This window comes from Candoia aspera, chromosome 2 (assembly GCF_035149785.1).
Source record: "Candoia aspera isolate rCanAsp1 chromosome 2, rCanAsp1.hap2, whole genome shotgun sequence".
In the NCBI taxonomy this organism is placed as follows: Eukaryota; Metazoa; Chordata; class Lepidosauria; order Squamata; family Boidae; genus Candoia; species Candoia aspera.
This window is the reverse complement of record NC_086154.1, coordinates 9,751,884-9,768,237: the sequence shown is the minus strand read 5'-3', so window position 1 is coordinate 9,768,237 and position 16,354 is coordinate 9,751,884. Positions and strand designations below refer to the sequence as shown.

At 50.2% G+C, this 16,354-nt stretch overlaps 1 pseudogene; it reads right to left on the bottom strand.

Annotated features, from left to right (window-relative positions):
• Positions 1-16,354, bottom strand: part of LOC134489832 (zinc finger protein 850-like) — a 50,545-nt pseudogene that overhangs the window by 17,632 nt on the left and 16,559 nt on the right.

The window sequence follows — 16,354 nt, the reverse complement described above, 5'->3', positions numbered from 1 at the left end:
ATCAAAGCGGCTGAAGAATTGGGCCCATCGGACCTGTTTTGGGCTAAGGCGTCTAGGCGTTCGTAGGGCCTCGAGGTTCCGGTGGTCCGTCCAGACCTCGAATGGTTGGGTGGCTCCCTCGAGTAGGTGACGCCATGTCTCTAGTGCCGATTTCACCGCAAAGGCTTCTTTCTCCCAGACGTGCCATCGCCTCTCTGTCTCGGAGAACTTCCTTGACAGGTAGGCGCATGGTTTCAGGAGCCCCGTGGAGTCTTTTTGTAGCAGGATGGCTCCCAGGGAGAAGTCTGAGGCATCGGCTTGGACCACGAACGGCCGTTCTGGGTCCGGGTGCGCGAGGATTGGCTCCGTCGTGAACAGCGCTTTCAGCTTGTCGAATGCGGTCTGGCACGCGGGAGTCCAATTCAGCACTGTGCCTGGGTTCTTGGCGCGTCGGGTGTCCCCCACCCCTTTGGTTTTGAGGAGGTCCGTTAAGGGGAGGGCTATCTCAGCGAACCCCCGGGCGAAGGACCTGTAGAAATTCGCGAATCCCAGGAAGCTCTGTAGTTGCCGTCTGTTGCGGGGCCGCTCCCAGTTTAGCACCGCTTCGACTTTTGCGGGGTCCATTTCGATGCCGTCCCCGGAGATTCGATACCCCAAATAGTCTAGGCGCTCTTTGTGAAACTCGCACTTTGTGGGCTTTGCATAGAGCTGCGCCCTTCTGAGCTTGTCGAGGACTTGCCTGACTAAGGTTACGTGTTCCTCGTATGTTTTTGTGTAAATGAGGACGTCGTCGATGTAGACCAGGACCCCTTTAAACAGATGTTCATGCAGTACCTCATTGATGAGCTGCATGAACACCCCAGGGGCCCCCGCGAGTCCGAAGGGCAGTACCTTGTACTGGAACGCGCCTAGGGGGCAGTTAAACGCCGTCTTCCATTCGTCCCCCTCCCTGATTCGGATGCGATAGTACGCCTCGCGCAGGTCCAATTTGGAAAAGACTTTGCCCGTGGACAGGTGGGCGAGCATGTCCTTCACCAGGGGTAAGGGGTATTTGTTGGACAGGGAAGCCGCGTTTAGGCCCCGGTAGTCGGTACAGAGCCGTAGGGTCCCGTCTTTTTTCTCCCGGAATAAGACGGGGGCTCCGACCGGTGAGCATGCTGGCTCTATGAATCCCCTGTCTAGGTTTTTATCGATGAACTCCCGGAGGGTTGCCATCTCCTTCGGGGTCATCGAATAGATCTTTGGTCTAGGTAGGGGGACGTCGGGCAGTAGGTCGATCCGGCAATCCGTCTTGCGGTGGGGGGGTAGTTGGTCTGCCTCTGCCTCTCCGAAGACCTCGGAGAAGTCGGCGTATTGTTCCGGTAGGTCTGCTGTGGTAGCGGCGTTGTCTTGTGTGGTCGCCTCCGCTCGTCCTACCGTGGGGTTGCTTTCGCCAGCTGGTACTGGTGCTCGATACTCGCCGTCGCCGAATGTGAAGGTGCGGGTCGCCCAGTTGATCCGCGGGTTGTTTTTCGCGAGCCATGGCATCCCCAGGACTGCAATGGGCCGTCCGATGGGCGTGACTACGAACGACGTGCGCTCGGTGTGAGTGCCCATTTGCAGGGTGACCGGCTCGGTTTGTAGCGTGGCTGGTTTCCCTCCCGCTGTAGAGCCGTCCAGCTGGTGGAATGCCAGCGGCGTGGGGAGGGGGAAGCAGCGGAGGTCGAGTTTGGCGACTAGGTCGGGGTGGATGAGGTTTTTTGAGCACCCCGAGTCCACTAGTGCCGCGGCCGTGGTGGCTCCGTTGCCGGCAGAGAGTTGAATTGCTGCCAATATTACGGAGCTTTTGTCGTTTCGTTGAGGTGGTCCGCGTTGCTGTCCCACCGCCTGCTTCGCCACGCGTCTCAGAGCAAGCGGGGAGCATTTCCCGCCGGCTGGTCGGGGTCGGTATTGTCCTCTTCCCCCCAGTAAGTGTCCCAGCCCTCTTCCGGTGTCGCTGTGGCCACGGTCATTCGGCGGTGAGGGGGCGGCCCCGGGTTGGGTGGTTTGGGGCTAATTTTCGGGGCGGGCTTGGGCGCGCTGGTCGGCGGTCGGTTGGCGAAGCAATCCGCCGTCTTGTGCCCTAATTTGCCACACCTCCCGCAGGGCTCCCGGTTGAACTTCTTTTTTGGGTATATGGGGCCGGCCATCCCCCCGTGTGGTGCGGGTACCTTTTTCCCGACATAGTTTGTGTCTTCCGTGGTTGTCATCAGGAAGGTGCGGTGCGCGTGTTCGGCTTTTCCCGCGAGGTGGATCCACCCGTGTAACGTTTCTGGGTCGTCGCGGTAGAGGGCCCATTGGAGAACGTCGCGGTTGAGCCCCCTTTTGAAGATTTCCAGCAGGGTGGTCTCAGACCAGTCGCAGATCTTTCCCGCGAGGGCTTTGAACTCCAGGGCGTAGTCAGGGACCGTGCGTGTGCCCTGTTTAAGTCTCTGGAGTGCGCTTTTCGCCCGTACTTTAGCTAGGGGGTCTTCGAAGTAGGTTTTCATCTCTTTGATGAAAGCAGGGAAGGTGGCGAGGGCGGGGGAGCTGGACTCGTACAGTTGGACGTACCAGTCCGCCGCCCTGTCTTGGAGTTTGATCGCCACGGCGGCGATCTTGTCGGCCTCGGAGTCATAGGAGTGTCCGTGCCTCCCCATGAACTCCCTAGCGTTGGTCACGAAAAACGAGAGTTTTGAGGGGGTCCCATCGAAGAAGATGGGGAAGTCCTTTGGGGCCCGGGCGTTTTGTGCGGCCCCGCCTCTCGCTTCCCGGGGTGTGGTGTCGGCCGCCTGTGCCGTCTGCTGGCTCTCCGCTGGCCCGTGTGTGTTCGGTGCTTCGCTCGGGGTGTGGGCTTGTGCGGGGACGTCGTTGGGTGGCGCGGGGGGCATGAGCGCCTGGAGCATGGTCCGGAGTTCCGTCAGCTGAGCCCGCATGGCCGCGAGTTCAGCTCGTGCCTCCTCGTCCACAGCCCGCGCCGCCGCTGGGGCCGGTTCCGTTGGCGCGTCCTCGGGGGTGGGTTGCCGGTGGGGTTCATCGTCCCTCCGCCGCGGGTCCGCTTCCTCCTCCGTCTGATGGGTGTCTCCGTCGTCCTCCTCCGTGTCGAGCATCGTGGGGCTGTCGCTCCACGCCCGTTGCTGGGGTGCGATGTGGGGCGCGGGGTCCTCCGCTGGTTTCGGAAGTCGTGCTGCTCCCTCCCGCGGTCGGGTTGCCTCCGTCGCCATCTCCCCTTGGGGTTGGAGCTGAGGCTCGGGTCGGGTGGGGTGGGCGTCCATGGCTCCGGGAGTCCGCGGTGCCTCTGGCCTCGGTCGGTCCTCCTCTGTCTCTTGCCGCGCGGCTCGCCCTCCTTGCCCGCGTCGTTCCGGCCTCATCTTGCTGGTCTTCTCGCCGTCTACTCCTCCCGCAGCTCGTTGTCGTCCGGTGGGGCTCGGCGAGGCTGAGTTTATCACTCTCAGCTTTATGTCATGCGCTGCCTACCTCTGAATAACGTTCAGACACTGGTTTGCAAAGCAGGCTCTGGTTTATTTCAGGGTAGGTACACCGTTGGTAGAAAAAAGCTGAGAGTGACAGGAGCGCGCCGGTGCGGGGTTTAAATACCCCGCGCCGGTCAGCGCCCCCTCGCTCTCGGTCACGTCACCCCCCTTTGTCCCATGCGTTGCCCTGCCATTGGTTGAGGGTTTCCAGGATCGCCCATCCTCAGGTTTTCATTCTTCTGCTGATTGCTTTCAGCTGGGCGATCCCCGTTGTATTGCCGCTGATGGCTTGGGTGGCTCCGTGATCCGTTTAGCTATTGTTTGTTAGCCGTTAGTCGTTGTGGGTTGATGGCTACTTAACTTGTACCCCTTCACCTATTTCCTTGTCATTGTCATGAGTGCCATTGCGCTGATGACTTTAGCTCAACGGCACTCATGACACCTATGTTCTAAGGATCAACACACCATTGGAACCTGGAATGTAAGATCTATGAGCCAGGGCAAATTGGATGTGGTTATTGGTGAGATGTCAAGATTAAAGATAGACATTTTGGGTGTCAGTGAACTGAAATGGGCCACTTCACTTCAGATGACCACCAGATCTACTACTGTGGACAAGAGGACCACAGAAGAAATGGAGTAGCCTTCATAATTAATAGTAAAGTGGCTAAAGCAGCACTTGGATACAATCCAAAAAACGAAAGAATGATCTCAATTCGAATTCAGGGCAAGCCATCTAACATCACAGTGATCCAAATATACGCCCCAACCACAGATGCTGAAGAAGCTGAAGTAGAGCAGTTCTGTGGGGATCTGCAGCACCTACTGGACAACACGCCTAAAAGAGATGTTATTTTCATCACGGGAGACTGGAATGCTAAGGTGAGCAGTCAAATGACACCTGGAATTACAGGTAAGCATGGCCTGGGAGAACAAAACGAAGCAGGACATAGGCTGATAGAATTTTGCCAAGACAACTCACTCTGCATAACAAACACTCTCTTCCAACAACCTAAGAGACGGCTTTATACATGGACTTCACCAGATGGACAACACCGAAATCAGATTGACTACATCCCTTGCAGCCAAAGGTGGCGGACATCTATACAGTCGGTAAAAACAAGACCTGGAGCTGACTGTAGTTCAGATCACGAACGTCTTACTGCACAATTTAGGATCAGACTAAAGAGATTAGGGAAGACCCACAGATCAGCTAGATATGAGCTCACTAATATTCCTAAGGAATATACAGTGGAGGTGAAGAATCGAATTAAGGGACCGGACTTAGTAGATAGGGTCCCGGAAGAACTATGGACAGAAGTTTGCAACATTGTTCAGGAGGCGGCAACAAAATACATCCCAAAGAAAGAGAACACCAAGAAGGCAAAATGGCTGTCTGCTGAGACACTAGAAGTAGCCCAAGAAAGAAGGAAAGCAAAAGGCAACAGTGATAAGGGGAGATATGCCCAATTAAATGCAAAATTCCAGAGGTTAGCCAGAAGAGATAAGGAATAATTTTTAAACAAGCAACGCGCAGAAGTGGAAGAAGACAATAGAATAGGAAGGACAAGAGACCTCTTCCAGAAAATTAGAAACGTTGGAGGTAAATTCCAGGGAAAAATGGGTATGATCAAAAACAAAGATCACAAGGACCTAGCAGAAGAAGAAAAGATCAAGAAAAGGTGGCAAGATTATACAGAAGACCTGTATAGGAAGGATAACAATATCGGGGGTAGCTTTGACGGTGTGGTCAGTGAGCTAGAGCCAGACATCCTGAAGAGTGAGGTTGAGTGGGCCTTAAGAAGCACTGCTAATAACAAGGCAGCAGGAGACGACGGCATCCCAGCTGAACTGTTCAAAATCTTGCAAGATGATGCTGTCAAGGCAATGCATGCTATATGCCAGCAAATTTGGAAAACACAAGAATGGCCATCAGATTGGAAGAAATCAACTTATATCCCCATACCAAAAAAGGGAAACACAAACGAATGTTCAAACTATCGAACAGTGGCACTCATTTCACATGCCAGTAAGGTAATGCTCAAGATCCTGCAAGGTAGACTTCAGCAATTCATGGAGCGAGAATTGCCAGATGTACAAGCTGGGTTTAGAAAAGGCAGAGGAAGTAGGGACCAAACTGCCAATATCCGATGGATAATGGAAAATGCCAGGGAGTTTCAGAAAAACATCTATTTCTGTTTTATTGACTATTCTAAAGCCTTTGACTGTGTGGACCAGAACAAATTGTGGCAAGTTCTTAGTGGTATGGGGATACCAAGTCATCTTGTATGCCTCCTGAAGAATCTGTATAGTATAACGACCAAGTAGCAACAGTAAGAACAGACCACGGAACAACGGACTGGTTTAAGATTGGGAAAGGACTACGGCAGGGCTGTATACACTCACCCTACCTATTCAACTTGTACGCAGAACACATCATGCGACATGCTGGGCTTCAGGAATCCAAGGCTGGAGTTAAAATCGCTGGAAGAAACATTAACAATCTCAGATATGCAGATGATACCGCTTTGATGGCTGAAAGCGAAGAGGAACTGAGGAGCCTTATGATGAAGGTGAAAGAAGAACGTGCAAAAGCTGGCTTGCGGCTAAACCTGAAAAAAACCAAGATTATGGCACCCAGCTTGATTGATAACTGGCAAATAGAGGGAGAAAATGTAGAAGCAGTGAAGGACTTTGTATTTCTAGGTGCGAAGATTACTGCAGATGCTGACTGCAGTCAGGAAATCAGAAGACGCTTAATCCTTGGAAGAAGAGCAATGACAAATCTCGATAAAATAGTTAAGAGCAGAGACATCACACTGACAACAAAGGTCCGCATAGTTAAAGCAATGGTGTTCCCCATAGTAACATATGGCTGCGAGAGCTGGACCATAAGGAGGGCTGAGAGAAGGAAGATCGATGCTTTTGAACTGTGGTGTTGGAGGAAAATTCTGAGAGTGCCTTGGACTGCCAGAAGATCAAACCAGTCCATCCTCCAGGAAATCAAGCCAGACTGCTCACTGGAGGGAATGATATTAAAGGCAAAACTGAAATACTTTGGCCACATAATGAGAAGACAGGACAGCCTGGAGAAGATGTTGATGCTAGGGAGAGTGGAAGGCAAAAGGATGCCATCATTTCCTCTGTTGATGAGGATGTCCAAGAAGGGTAGTGCGTTGTTGTCTTCTTCCCTTGTGAATTTTATTCCTTTGAAGATGGTTGATGGTTGATGGTTTCATGTGTTTCCTCCAATTGTTCCTTTTTTATTATGATGAAGGTGTCATCTACATACAGGATATGTAGGACAGACAGGCAGAAAACTAGCAGAGCGCATCCATGAACACCAACTAGCAGTCAGAGGACACAATGAAAACTCCTTAATCTCACAACACATGGACAGACTCAACCATACCTTCAACTGGGAAACTGTGAGCAACCCAGACCAAGCCAAATCCAAAAACGCCAGAGAATTCCTGCAAGTGTGGCACTCAGACAAAGCAGCCATCAACAGAAACATAGAGGTAAACAACATATAAATACCATTCAAGGGAGACATTAGAAGAACCAGAAGACCAGAACACCTCCTTGGCAGCAATCAACAGCCTGATATGCAAAGAGTAGCACCAGATGAACAATTACAATATACCTTAATGGCCAGACTGAAGAAGCTGCTTGGACAAGCAGCGAAAGATTTCTACCAAAAGGAAAGAAAGCCAGTTGCCATGACACAACCTACAGACAATTCCACCTGGATGACTGAGAATCGTCATCGCCATACCTTAAACAAGGAAATATTAACTCAGTCAATCAACCAAGCAGCAAACAACAGCCCAATCAAGGAACTCCTAAGGTGAGAACTCCAGAGGACTCTCCTGTGTGAGTCCTCTGGTGTATCACCAGGTCAGAATTCTGACTGAAACCTTTCCCACAATCCAGACACTTATACGGTTTCTCTCCTGTGTGAGTCCTCCGATGTATCACAAGGTAGGACTTCCAATGGAAACGTTTGCCACAATCCGGACACTCATACAGTTTCTCTCCTGTGTGAGTCCTTTGGTGCATCACCAGGTAGGAATTCTGCCTGAATCTTTTCCCACAAACCGGACATTCATACAGTCTCTCTCCTGCGTGTGTCTTCTGGTGTATAACCATGTTGGACTTCCAACTGAACCGTTTCCCACAATCCCGACACTCATAGAGTTTCTCTCCTGCGTGAGTCCTCTGGTGGGTCACCAGGTGGGAATTCTTACTGAAACCTTTCCCACAATCCAGACACTCATACGGTTTCTCTCCTGTGTGAATCCTCTGGTGTATCACCAGAGTGTAATTCTGACTGAAAGCTTTCCCACAATCCTGACATTCATATGGTTTCTCTCCTGTGTGAGTCCTCTGGTGTTTCACTAGCACAGACCTCACACTGAAACTTTTCCCACAATCCGGACACTCATGTGTTTTCTTCCCTGTGTGAGTCCTCTGGTGTATCAACAAGTGAGAATTATGACTAAAACTTTGCCCACAATCCAGGCACTGATATGGTTTCTCCCCAGTGTGTGCGCTCTTGTGTTTTACCAGGGTGTCGTGCCTGCTAAAGCTTTTGCCACAGAGAGGGCACTGGTAGGGGTCCTTTCCAGGGTGGGTCCTTCGATGAGCCTGCAGGGAGCTCTTCCACGTGAAGCTTTTGCCGCATTCAGAGCATTTGTATGGCTTTTTTCTGCTGTAGATCCTCTTGTCCATCATCAGCCGTGAACTGCAGTCTCTGGTCCTCGCACAAATTTCTCTTTTTCTGAATTGGGAAATGTTGATTGCTGGCTTGATTTGCTTTCCTTTTTAACGCTGCTTGTGATTCTTAGTTGTCCAGAAGGCTCTTTTTGTCTATAAGATTCACATAAAAGGGTTAGTTTAATTATTGCTTATGAACTGGCTGCACAACGTGTGAAAACAACAACAAAAAAGCTTACATGACAATGGATTTTGACTTCTGGTAGGGGATGAATGGCAGACTGACCGGTTCCTCCCAATCTCCGGTAGGGGAATCAACATCATGGCATGTTTTGGTCGCTGCGGCAGGACCCTTTGATCCCAGAAACATTCTCCGGATAAAGGAGAAGTCCAGGAATCATCCCTTGTGTCCTCCTGACAGCTGCTTCTAGCCAGCAGATTGTGAAACAGTGTTCCTCCGACCAAATGTGGAGTGGAGCAGCTGGGAGGTGGGGCTGTCATCTTCTCCAGGCTGTGCTGAAGCCAGAGACTCCGGACACTTACTCTGACCACCCCATTTCTGAAATCACTGCACATTTTCTTAATTAAGAGAGGCTTTTTCCAACACAGAAATACTAATTCTCTTGTTAATATTTCATTATTTTTTTAGATTGCATTTACTGCAAAGTTTAACTACTTTGAAGGATTTATGCTTTGGGCAAAGAAACCGAAAGCTGAACTGTATAAATAACTTGTTTTGAAATGAAAGAATTAATCATTGCTATTTTTTTCTTTCAAGTTTTTGGATACTAAAAGAACCTGTTTTGTTGGGATTGTTTTTTTAATGATTCCTGAGGGAAAGTGCCTTCTATTGTTGCTTTTTTAAGCTGGGATGGGTTACTTTTTATAAACATTGATAAGGGAAGACTTTCGGTTGTAACATGTGATTCTGTAATTGGATACTTCCTTCCCCCCTTTTGTTTTTTTGTTTTTACCTCTCAGTTTGGATTATAATTAATACGTTTTGACACTAGAGGGAGCTAAAGAGCTAAAAATTATGGCTATGAGGAGGATTCAATGTAGGGGCTCAGGTGACTTCAAGATGCTCAAGATGATGCTCAAAGAACTCATCACTAAATTTACTTTGAGTCTTTTGAAAAAAAGATGGAAACAAAATTTACTGACTTTGAAAAAAAATTGGAACAGAAATTGGAAAAGACTGATGGAGAGGTGAAGCAGGTAACTAGCAGAGTTGAAGTTTTGGAAAATAAGATGGACAGTACTCAATTGGAAAAGGAAAAGGCGCTTGATAGAATTGCCTGACTTGAACTGAGGGACAAAGAATTCTGTCTGAGACTGAGGGGAATCCCTGAGGCCAAGGATGAAAACCTTAGGGAAAAGATATCACAAGCATTGGCAATTCTACTAGAATGGGAGGACAACAGATTCACCAAGGAAACAGAAAAAGTCTTTTGCATTAACTCAAGACAGGCAGCAAGAAACAACAAGCCAGGAGATGTTTTCGTTCAATTTCCTAGGAGAAGAACAAGGGATCAGATGTTACAAAGTCATTTTGATTCCAGATTAAATATCGATAAGGTGGATATAATTGTACAAAAAGGAATTCCTCTAAGAATATTCAGGACAAGAATATGCTTTTCTAACAGATGTCCTGAAAAAGAATGGGATTGGCTTTCGTTGGGAAAAATTAGAAGGGGTAAGTTTTATTTACCAACAACGAAGATTCAAATTAACTTCAATCCCTAAAGCCAAGGACTTCCTTGTTAGACGTGGAACTAAGTTGGAAGAAGATGCAGCCAAAAGGGCTGCATCTGAGACTAAACACTTGGAAGCTACTGTACAGGATGCAGAGGTGGGCACTATACCTAAAGGCGTTGGTGGGTTGTTTACATGAAAATAAGTCTGAATGATCTCACTAGCAATCTACATGGGGCCAATCCCCCCAGGGAAAGAAAAACGATTTTTCGCTCTTTGAAAAAATTAAACTATGATGTGATATGCCTACAAGAAACCCATATAAGGAAAAAGGGTACTAACTATTTGATAAATAAACATTTGGGAGAGGAATTTATTTCAGCAGGTTTGAGGAAAATTAATGGCCTTGTATTATATGTTAAACCTCTTTTGGGGGAGATGGGCGGTAACACAATCTGAATAAAATAAAATAATAAAATAAAATAAAATAAAATAAAATAAAATAAAATAAATAAAATAAATAAAATATAAAATATAAAATAAAATAAAACCACAACTGAAACCACGCATTGCTTGCTGATGAACATGGTATATCTGAAGTAGTTGACGTGGAACTTTACAGACTTAAATCTATTATTGTGGGAGTATATGTACCAAATGAAGACAAAAGTAAAATTTTTAGACACCTTTTGAATGAATTGTCATCTTTTTCATATCAAAGCTGGTGCCTACTGTGCGACTGGAATGAAGTAATTTCCCCATTGATTGACAGGACATCTGAGAAAGAAATTAAACTTAAACAAGGAAAACTTCCAAAGTCCCTTTTTTGACTCGATGGATAATTTGGCAGTGGTGGATTCCTGGCGACATAAAAATGAATTGCTGAGAGAATATACCTTTCATTCTGAGAGGCATGATAAGGATTTCAAGCAATTGGGCTAATAAAATTTGTAAAGTAATTATTGCCAGAGACATTTCCTGATCACAATCCTGTGAGTTTGACAATAAGGAGAATACCTATGGTATTTAGATGGAGACTGAATGAAACAATCTTACAAAAAAGAAGATGTGGTGGAGGACTGTAAGGGGAGACCCGTGAGATGGGTTGGGCTGAGAGCGAGAGGGCCAATGTCAAAATCATTTTGTTAGAAGTGCCATATTGAGGGTTTGAAATAAATATGAAGCAAGATTGTCTCCTAATGTACCAATGAGGCTGTCACCTCAAGAAGCCTTTGTTAGGAGAGAAAAAGTGGGGAAAGCAAGCTGGTTGAGATGCAAAGACTTGTGGAACTTGGTATAACTTTGTGTCAGGGCCAGCCTCGCTTCGCAATAAGCCACAGACTCACTTAATGGATATTAAGGATTTCTGGTTTATTGGAATGATAGCTGACAGAACGAAAAACGGGAACGGGGTAGGTAGTGTGGGGGTGCCCCTTTTATACCCTCCTGTATTGCCCCGGGCTTCCCCACCCTTCAATGCCCCGATCCCTCTTGATGGGACCCTTGATGGCTGCTTGGGCGTTTTCCCCCGGTGTCCTCTTTGTCTCCCTGCAACGGTTGTGTCCTCCGGGGCACCATGTGCTCCTTATCTTCACTCCTCTGACGTCTCTCCTTTCAGTTGTTTATGGGATCATGGGTGTGGGTGTCTTTGGGTGCTTGTGTTAATCCCTGGTTTGATTATCTTCTTCCTCCTTTTCCTTAATGATCATGATCCACGTTGTGAGGCTCTTTGTGCCTTGCAACGAGGTCATGACATGCTGCCCCCCCAAAGATGTTCTATGGTGCTGGTTTCTCCGGGTATGCCTCATGGAACTGTCTTGTTAGTTGTCTAGCCATGACGTGTCGTGCCTGGACCCACTCTGGGTGTGAGAAATGTTTCCATCTCACGAGGTATTGTAGTGTTCCTCTTTGCTTTCTTGAGTCCAGTATTTCTTTTACTTCAAAATGTTGTTGGTTGTCTATCATTATGGGTGGGGGTGGAGGTTCTTCCGTATGCCATTTGGATGTGCTCATTGGCTTCAGTAGTGCACAGTGAAACACTGGGTGGACCCGTCTCAAATTGTAAGGCAGTTCTAGTTTGAAAGTAACTGGGTTGATTACCTGTATGATTTTAAAAGGTCCAATGAATTTCGGTGCCAATTTCTTCGAGGGTTGCGAGGTTTTTATGAACTTAGTGGAGAGGTAGACCCTATCTCCCACTTTGTAGTTCGGTGCCTCCGCCCTGTGGTTGTCCGCATATTTTTTGTACGTTGTTTGTGCGTCTGCTAGGGCCGTTTGGATGATTGGCCAGGTTGTTGCCAGCTGTGCCGCCCAATCGTCTGGTGAGCAGGGCAGGGTTTCAGGTTGCGGCAATTCTGGTATCGGTACAAAGTCCCTTCCATAGACCACCTTAAAAGGGGTGTGGCCAGTGCTCTGGTGTACCGCGTTATTATAGGCCACCTCTGCAAAAGGTAGTAGGTCTACCCAGTTGTCCTGTTGATAATTTATGAATGCCCTCAGGAACTGTTCAAGTGTTGAGTTTAGGATCTCTGTGGATCCGTCCGTGTTTGGATGCCACGCAGTGGACAGTGCTTGCTTGGTTCCGATTAGTTTTAAAAATTCCCGCCAAAACTTTGACGTGAATTGTGTGCCTCTGTCGGTCACCAACCTGTAGGGGGCGCCGTGGATCCTGTATATGTGTGTTAGGAATAAACGTGCCAGCTGTTGTGCGGAGGGGATAGTTGCGCACGGGATGAAGTGTGCTTGTTTCGAGAAATAGTCTTTTACCACCCATATCACAGTTTTTCTCTGGCTGGGTGGGAGGTCCACAATAAAATCCATGGAAATTTCTTCCCATGGCCGGGAGGGGCTGGCTACCGCCTGTAGCAGCCCGTGGGGTTTCCCTCCTTTACGTTTGGTGGTGGCACATATGGGGCAGTTGCCTACGTAGTCTTTTACGTCCTTTCTGAGGTTTGGCCACCAAAATTGCCTCCTCGTTAGGTGGAGGGTTTTTACAAACCCAAAATGCCCTGCAGATTTGTCATCGTGCGCTCTGTGTAAGATTTCCCCCCGCAGTGATTCGGGCACATACAAGGTTTTCTCTTTCCAGGCGATGTTGTCTTTGAAAGATACATGTTGTTGGTTATTCTGCAACCATGTATCTTGCTGTAGTGCTTGTGTGAGTCTTTGTTGCCAGTTCGGTGAAATTGAGCGTCGGCTCCGATCGCTCCCCGCCGTTCGTGCTGGCGTGCGCTGATTCCTTGTCTGGCTCCGCGTGACAGCTGGGCAGCCGAGCTGTTTCTCGGTCCATACTGTTCCTACGATGTCGGAGGCTTGCGTGTCGTCCTGTGGCCGTCGGGAAAGGGCGTCTGCCAAGAAGTTTTTCTTGCCCGGTATGAATTTCAGCGTGAAATTGAACCGGCTGAAAAACTGAGCCCATCGCACCTGCTTCGGGCTGAGCCGTTTCGGTGTGCTGAGTGCCTCCAGGTTCTTGTGGTCCGTCCAGACCTCGAAGGGGCAGGAGGCCCCCTCCAGCAGATGTCGCCATGTTTCCAAGGCTGTCTTCACTGCAAACGCCTCCTTTTCCCATACGTGCCATCTCCGCTCCGTTTCGGAGAATTTGCGGGAAAGGTAGGCGCAGGGCTTTAGGTGGTTGTCGGAGTCCTTTTGGAGCAGGATGGCTCCGATGGAAAAGTCGGAGGCATCTGCCTGCACCACAAAAGGCTTGGTGGGGTCGGGGTGTTGTAACACTGGCTCAGCTGTGAAGAGGGTTTTCAGTCTCTCGAAAGCCGTTTGACAGTCAGCTGTCCAATTCAGTAGCGCCCCCGGGTTCCTCGATTTGCGCGTGTCCCCCAAGCCCTTAGTCTTTAGCAGGTTAGTTAGGGGCAAAATAGTCTCTGCCAGCCTGGGCGTGAACCCCCTGTAGAAATTAGTGAATCCCAGGAGGCTTTGCAGCTGTCTCCTCGTGCGTGGGCGTTCCCACGCCAGGATGGCTTGGACCTTGCTGGGGTCCATTTCTACCCCTTTAGCAGAAATCCTATACCCTAGGTAGTCAATTTGTTTTTTGTGAAACTCGCACTTGGAGAGCTTTACAAACAGCTCTGCCTTGCGAAGTTTCTTGAGCACGTCCTTTACCAAGCGTTCGTGCTCACGTTCTGTTTCTGTGTAGATCAATACATCATCCAGGTAAACCAAAACCCCCTTAAAAAGGTGGTCACGCAGGACCTCATTAATTAACTGCATGAATACCCCCGGTGCTCCTGCCAATCCGAATGGGAGTACTTTATATTGAAACGCCCCCAATGGGCAATTGAAAGCAGTCTTCCACTCATCCCCCTCCCGTATCCGTATGCGATAGTAGGCTTCCCTTATATCCAGTTTGGAGAATACCTTACCCTTTACCAGGTGGGACAGAATGTCCTTTATTAAGGGTAAGGGGTATTTATTTGAAATGCTTGCTGCGTTTAATCCGCGGTAGTCTGTACAGAGCCGCAATGACCCGTCCTTTTTCTCGCGAAAGAGGACTGGCGCTCCCACTGGAGAGTTTGCTGGCTCGATAAAACCTCTCGCCAGATTTTTGTCTATGAAGTCCCTTAATGCAGCTAGTTCTCGCTGGGTCATAGCATATATTTTTGGTTTGGGTAGGGGTACCCCCGGGACCAGTTCAATGGTGCAGTCCGTCTTTCTGTGGGGGGGGAGTTTGTCCGCCTCTTTCTCACCGAAAACGTCAGCGAAATCCCCGTATTTGGTTGGTAGTCCCTCTGGCAGTGCTGTCTCTCTGTGTTCCACAGTCATCGTCGCCCCCCCCATGGCTGCTCGGGGAACCCTGTTCCCTGAAGGTGCTTGGTAACGCCCGTCAGCAAACTTAATCTCTCTGGTTCTCCAGTTGATGACTGGGTTTTGCTGCACGAGCCATGGGATCCCCAGTATGAGTCGGGGTTGCCCCACCGGTGCCACGATGAAAGCCAATTTTTCCTCGTGGCTGCCGAGCCGTAGCGCGGTTTCTCCGGTGTATTGGGTGACCGGGCCCCCTCCCGCTGCAGATCCATCAAGCTGCGAGAACACCAGGTGGTGCTGAAGTGGATAGCAGCGGAGGTCGAGTGCGGCTGCCAGGTCAGGGTGCATGAGGCTTTTGGAGCAACCCGAATCAATGAGTGCCCAGACCTTTTCAGTGTTATTTCGATGGGTGAGGGTGACACGGACGTAGAGGGTGGGGCATTCCTCACTCACCCCTTTGTCGAAGCGCCTGTCAGTGTCCTCCACCTGTCCTTCGGCGCCCCTTAGGCCAGGTGGTTGTCGTTTCCCGCCGCCTCATCGGGGTTGCTTTCCTCCTCCTCTGAACTGTAGGGGCCGTGTCTGCGTCGGTACTCCCCCTTTGCTGCTGGTCGCTTTCTTGGCGCTGGGGTTGGTGCTGTTTGTGCCCTCCTTGGGCTCTCTCTGGGCGTCGTTTTGGGGCATGCGGCTGCTTTGTGATCTTCCCTGCCGCACGTGAAACATTGCCCTTTAGCGAAGCGTCTGTCCCGTTCCTCCTTCCAGGGTTGGGGTCTCGCCCTCACCTGCCTTGCGCTGGTGCGTGGGGGTCTCGCTGTCTCCATCTGTTGCGTTTCCCTCCTTGCGTGGAGGAACGTGTCGTGAGCGTTCTCCGCTTCCGCTGCCAGCTGGATCCACCCCGTGAGGGAGCTGGGGTTGTCGCGGCCAAGCGCCCACCGTAGGACGTTTAAGTTGAGTCCGTGTTTGAATTTCTCAATCAGTGTCGATTGAGACCAAGTGTCCACTTTTCCGGCTAGGGCTTGGAACTCCATGGCATACTCAGCCACGGAGCGCGGGCTTTGTCTAAGTGTCTCTAGCGCCCTTTTTGCCTTTTCTTGCTCCAGGGGGTCCCTGAAGTGCCTTTCTAGTGCCTGCAGGAATTCCGTGCTGTCCTGCAGCGCCCGGGCGCCTGATTGGCACAATTGGACGTACCAATCGGCGGCCCGCCCTTTTAATTTTATGGCCAGGGCATTGATTTTTCCCCGCTCAGTTCTGAAGCAGGGACCCCATTCTTCGAGGTAGTACCTCGCGTTGGTCAAAAAAAAAGAAAGTTTCGAGGGGTCCCCATCGAACTTTATGCCAAAGTCTTTGGCGGGTGTCCTGGTCTGGCTCCTGGCCCCCTCTGCGTCGTGCCTCGGGCTCTGCGGGAGCTGCTGCGGGTCGGGGTGTCTCCGGTTCTCTTGCGGCATTGGTGCCTCTCTCTGGGCCTCCTCGCAAGGTCGTCGTCCCGTCGCTCGGGGGGGAGGGCGGGGTGTTCTCCCTCGGTCGGGCTCCTGGATCCAGGCTCCGCCGTTGCCGTCGCCGCCCGCCGGGTCGTCCCTCCGCCTCTCAGCCTGGCGCATCTCCCGTCGTGGGGTGGGCTCCTGGGGCCGGACGCCGCCGCCGCCGAGGTTGTCCCGCCGTCTCACGTCCGGGCGCGCCTCCGCTCGTTGGGTGGCCTCCTGGGGTCGGGTCCCGCCGTGGTCGCCGCCATCCGCTGGGTC